This window comes from Rhineura floridana, chromosome 1 (assembly GCF_030035675.1).
Source record: "Rhineura floridana isolate rRhiFlo1 chromosome 1, rRhiFlo1.hap2, whole genome shotgun sequence".
Lineage (NCBI taxonomy): Eukaryota > Metazoa > Chordata > Lepidosauria > Squamata > Rhineuridae > Rhineura > Rhineura floridana.
The window spans coordinates 175,598,073-175,604,604 of record NC_084480.1 but is presented as its reverse complement, the minus strand read 5'-3'; positions in this window follow the sequence as shown (position 1 = coordinate 175,604,604).

Here is a 6,532-nt window from a genome sequence, read left to right as displayed (position 1 = left end):
AATACAGAGATCTTTTGGCTGATATCCAAATGTGTCCCACTTGCACAATGGACCTTGGTTTGTGCACATGGGATCCGCCCTTCCTCTTCTGCTCCAGAGATTGGGGGATCCTCTAAAATGGGGGGGGGGAGTAAGAAGGCTGCAGAGGGAAGAAAAAGAGAAAGTCTGATTACACCCACAGGCATGACATTGGATCTCATCCTCTGTAAGGTCAGTGATGCACAATTTCTCTTTTCTTTTATTAAGAATTTTTTTAAAAATACAACATATATTAACAAGAACAGAAAGAAGAAATATTAAGTAATGTATAAGATAAGATCCTCCGTGGCGCAGAGTGGTAAGCAGCGGTAATGCAGTCGAGGCTCTGCTCATGGCCGGAGTTCGATTCCAACAGAAGGAGGAAGCCGAATTTCTGGTAAAAGGGGTCGAGGTCCACTCAGCCTTCCATCCATCCGTGGTCAGTAAAATTAGTACCTGGCATATGCTGGGGGGTAAAGAAAGGCTGGGGAAGGAACTGGCAATCCCACCCCATATATACGGTCTGCCTAGTAAACGTCGCAAGACATCACCCTAAGAGTCGGAAACGACTCGCACTGTAAGTGCGGGGACACCTTTACCTTTAAGGTATGTTTAGTAGATTATAAAAATAATGTATATGGATACTTATTATCCTGGTAGTTCTGGTTCCAAACTAAAATAAAAGTTAACAAATTTTCTATATATTTATTCATTTACCTGTTTTTTTCCTCTTTGATAATAAATTTTGTCAAATTTGGATTTTGGCTATTGTTAAGAGAGTTGCAACCATTTCAATATCTGTATCCAGAACTATGTCCTCTAAGTAATTTAACAGGATAACACAAGGACTGTGTGGTAACAAGTATCCTGTCATTTCATATATGTGATTTGAAACCATAGTCCAGTTATGTTTGTATTTTTCAGCAATTTCAGAATATATGGAAGAAGTCAACTTTAGTACCAGCACATCTCCAGCATTTGTATATTGCTCTCTGATAAATGTTGGAAGTTCTGTATGGAGTAAGATACCATTGGTACTGGATCTTAAAATGGTTTTCTTTTAAGTCTGTAGAGATCAATCTTTGCAGTATGTTACTCCACTTCCATTTGTTTATTTCTAAATCATGCTGCAAGTCTTTGACCCATTTTTTAACAAATGCCTTCCCTTCATTCTTTGACTCTGTAATAAGTAGATCTTTTCTGTTAGATTTTTATTTGTGCCACTAGATATCAAAGTTTTGAATTTAGTTTTTTCCCTTTAATGGGCCATATTTTCTTAATAAAGCAGCTTCTCAAATTTTCCAGGTCAGACTTGAGAACTATGTTTGATACTAAATATTTTAGTGCATTTAGAGTGATACCATAGAGTCAGATTACCAAACATACCATATACATGTGAAATGAATTCATTATGAAATAAAGATATGAGAGGTGACAATCCTGGAAAGAGCTTATTCTTAAAACTACCGTAAGTCAAATTGTTAATATAGAATGAACTGTTGGTACTTTATCTGCTATTTCTTTCCATTGTTCTTCTTAATACCATAACATTTCTTTTGGTTGTCACGCCTGGCCAGATTCTTAAATATTATGCTAGGATCCTGACTAAACCATTCCTTAATATCTGCTTTTTTTGCTGCATAATAATGATCCACTATGTTAGGAAGACCCATTGTTTAATTGATCTATACAGAACAGCAATAGCTATTTGCGGTGGGTTTTTGCTCCATATAAAATCTAATATGATTTTTATCATTTTCAAATTATGTAATGGGATTTGTAGAAGTATATTGATAAACATAAATAAAACCTTAGACAAAATATTCATTTTTACTATTGCTATCTGTCCCATCCAGGAAAGTAATAACATGGACCATGATTTTACCTTAATCTCTATTTCTCAAAGTGGATTATCAAAATTAATTTTAACTAATTGTGACAGATTTTGTGTGATCCAAATCCTTAGATATTTAACTGGTTTAGATAGCCATGGTATCTCCATCTGGGATACTGCCTCTTTCTTTTCTTGTTCATTCATACCTAATCCCATCCATTCAGATTGTTTACCATTGATTTTATAACCAGATATTTGACCATACTCTTTCAATATTTATAGATATTTGAAGATTTGTCAAGATTAAGAACACATGATCTGGTATAAAAGAATCTTCATTTTATTCAATCCATATTTAATTCCTGAGATTCCTGGATTCGCTGATAGAAATAGCTATTGCCTCTATAGCGATAGAGAATAAAAGTGGTAACAATGGACAACCTTGTCTCATTCCTCATTGCAGCTGAAGTTCATTAATCACCATTTATAAAAATTGTGCTTTTGGTTGATCATATAACAACTGAATTCAGGTCTTAAAATTTAGTTCAATATTAAATCAATTTATAACTTCAAAATAGATTGGGCCATTCAACCCTATCAAAGACTTTTTCACCATCTAAAAATAACAGCTGCTTTCATTTTTTCCACCTTGAGTTTTCTTAATGAAATTGACCATCTTTTGGTATTTGTGGATAATTTTCTATTTGTTTATAAAATCAGTTTGATCCACATGAATATAGTAAAGCTCTATTTATTTTAAGACTAGTTATATTATTTATTAATTTTAATTGTGATTATTGACATTGTATGAAAATCATTTAATGTCTTAAGTGTTTTGCATTTAGTTCTGGTCTGCAATGGTCTTTGGACTAAGCAATAAACATATTAAACAAACATGAATATAATTTAATAATATTTTGTTTAATCTTTCTGCTATGATTGCTATCCAGATGTTTGAATCTTGATTTAATAGAGATATTGGTCTACATAATTGCAGAACAACTGGATTTTTTTGGCTTTGGAATTACTATCATTTTAGCCATATTCCAGGACCTTGGAGTTTTCTAAATTTTGCAGATTCATTAATAGTCTGCAACAATGCTACTGTCAACTCATCAGTAAAAAATGTATAATATTCAGCCAGAAGTCTATCTAGTCCAGGCACGTTCCCATTTTTAAGTTTCTTGATTATGTGCTTTATGTCAGATAGAGCCTTGGTACCCAACATAGCTGGCAATTCCCACATGTGGCAAAATGCCTATTGACCTGTGGCAAATTGGTGCTTTGCTTCTACCAACTATTTTTTAAACAAAAATTAAAATATTTTTTATACATGTACCATTTCAAAAAAATGTCCACCCTCCACTCTTAACATTCACAGATTTGTCCTTGGATCCTGTATGCTTTTCTGATCTTGAAAAATGCAAAATTCATGCAAGATCCATTTCACCTTGACATCTACAATTCTATCTCAAGAGCTTGTGAGGTTTCTTTCTTTGGAGAGGCACCTTTTCCAGACGGATGTGATTTTACTTCACTCAACATTTGAAAGATGATGCAATTGTTACAATGTGGACTCATATTTTAAATCAAAATGAGTTTGCAGTTCTAAATACAATTATTCTTTCTGTACACCGCCCAGAGAGCCTTCGGGCTTAGGGCGGTATATAAATTAAATAAAATAAATAAATAAAATAAATTCCAACACTGTTTTCAGTGCTTGGTTCAACATGACTCCGCAAGTCAACTTTTTCTGTTAATGGTAAAATCAAGATATAGGTTGCAGCTCTTGGATGAACATTTGGAGGCGGAGTTGAGATGTAGCCTAACTGATTATATGCCTGATTTCCCTGCACTACTTAATGAACATTTATATCAGATTTCTCACTAATTCCATCAATAAATTATTCAAAACATTATTGTGTATTTTTCTACTCTCAACATTTAAAAAACTTTCTTCTTGTGTGGCAAAAATGTTAATACATTTGCCACCATTTTGGCAAGTATGAAAAAGCTGTTGGACACCTCTGAGACAGAGTAAATGGTGCGACTAGTTTATGGTTTATTTACAAATTCAAAATTATTTTGCCTTAAACAAGTCAAAGTTTACTGGCTTATTTATAGCTTCTAATTGAATCTTTACATTTAATAATGACCCATAAATTTGAGGCAAAAGTGTTGACACATGTTGTTCTAATCTTTCAATTTACTTTTTATTGATACTCCTGTTCAAATATTTTTCTCTTATATTCTAGATTCTTTTTTATAAACTTACTTCTGATATAGGCCTTACTAGCATCCCATGTAGTAGGCCAATCTACATCTGGAGTTACATTATGTTGAAAGAATTCTCCTATGGCTTGTCTGATTGCTTGCATAATTCCATCATTTTTCAAATAAATAGTATTTAGTCTCCATTGTTTAAATCTATTCAATTTTTTATCTGCCCACATTAAAGATATTAGTGCATGATTTCCATATAATATGCTCAATGTGGGGCTGCCCTTCAATTGGTCCAGAAGCTGCTGGTGGTGCAAAATGTGGCAGTGCGACTGCTCATTGGGGCAGGATATTGCCAACATGTTAACCCACTGCTGAAAGAATTGTACTGGCTGCCCATTAGCTGCCAAGCCAAATTCAAGGTGCTGGTTTTGGTGTACAAAGCCCTATACAGCTTGGGACCAGGATGCCTGGTCTTTCTCCTTATATATCCAGTCGATCACTGCACTCTGCTGGTGAGGGCCTCCTGCAGATACCATCTGATCAGGAAGTCTCTTCCGCACAACATAAAAAGCAGACCTTTAGTGTTGTGGCACCTGTTCTTCGGAATTCTCTCCCCTGCCATCTCTGTTATCTTTTCAGCACCTATTGAAGACCTTCCTCTTTCAACAAGCTTTTAAGTAGAGACCTTTTTCAGTGTTCATCTGTTCTGGAATTGCTTTTTAAGATGTTTTAAAAAGGTGTTTTTTAAAAAAAATGTTTTTAAGATGTTTTGTTTTTAAGATGTTTTAAGATGTTTTTAGTGTTTTGTCTCTTGTTTGCTTTCCTGGGCTGCTGCTGGAAGGGCAGGATAGAAATTTAATAATAATAATAATAATAATAATAATAATAATAAAAACAATAATAAAAACAATAATAAAAACAATACTAAAACAACAATAATAATAATGCATTAGGTTTAATAATAATTTTAATAATTGTTAAATATTATTATTAAAATAATATTAATAATAATAAGTCTAATCTGTATTGAATTTTTTTTTAAAGAAAAAGGTTGACATTTGAAATAATTCACTTCTAGAGTAAGAATTACAAATAGGAGAGTAAAATGTATAGTTTCTTCCTTTTGGATTTTGAAACCTCCAGGGATCCGTTAATTGGAAATTATTAATTGGTTCAAAAAAGCTCTTAGGCAGATTTCTTGAATTATTATTTCCTCTAGTCCTGTCATATCTGAAATTTACTAAACTACTGAAGTCATCTGCCATAATTATATCTCCTCTACAAAATTAATGCATAAAATCAGTCAAATCTTCATAATATTTTCTTTGTACAGTGTTTGGCACATATACACAGACCATGGTGATATCTCTTCCTGATAACATACCTTTAATCATAACAATACTTCCTTTGTTATCTCTTAACATTTCTTAATGTACGTAGGCTTTGGTGTTTTTTTACTAATATAGCGTCTTCCTCTTTTTTTTCATTTGTTGAAGCAAAAGCTTGTCCTAACTTAAGAGAATCCAGAAAATGTTCATGTTTATATGGGTCTCTTGGAGAAAAACAAAATCCACTTAAAAAAAAATTGTTTAGCATATTTCCTCCACTTGTTTGAAGAATTAAGTCCCTGAACATTCAGTGATATTACCTTCGTTGCATTCATGCTACATCACCTAACAGTTAATTATTTAACACAACACTTAATAAAGAGAAAAAAAATGGTTAGACAAAGAAAAAGAAAGAAGGAAAGGGGGGAAAAGAAAGAAGGAAAAGTATGTCAATATCAAATTTACAACTGAGTAACAAGAATCTTTTCTAGTTGATCTATATTATTAGTTTGATTTTCTACTCTCTGTTGGTTATCTAATTCTTCATTTAAACCTCCAATTGCTTTCTGCTTTCATATTCCAGTTCCTGTTGGTATCTCAGCTTCATTATCTCTTTGAATGCCTTTCTCTCTCATTATGTTCCAGTTGTGTTTTCAAATACATAGCTTCTTCTACTGTGCTAATAGAAATCCAACTGTCTTGCATCTGGAGTGACAGTTTAAATGGTGTACTCCACCTATATTTTATCTTTTTCTGTATTACTGTTTAAAATTTCTTTCATTTATTCAAGATAACAGGGTGAATATCAGCTAATATTTCAATAGGAACATCAATTATTATCAATTTTTGTCCTGCCCAGTATCTATATGTTATGGCTTCTTTTACCCAAAGACTGATAAACGTCACCAGTATATCTCATGGGTACTTGTTTGTCTTGTACTAAGTCCAGATTTCATTTCATTTCCTATTCTGAAAGCGGTCTCAGTGCCTACTGAACAAAGCCTGTCGAGTTGAATACAATTTGACAGATGTTCTTCCAGGAAAACAACCAAATTGGCCCATTCTATACTCTCAGGTACACCTTGCAGTTTCAGGTTTTTCTTCTTAATTCTTCAGACACTTCTTCCAA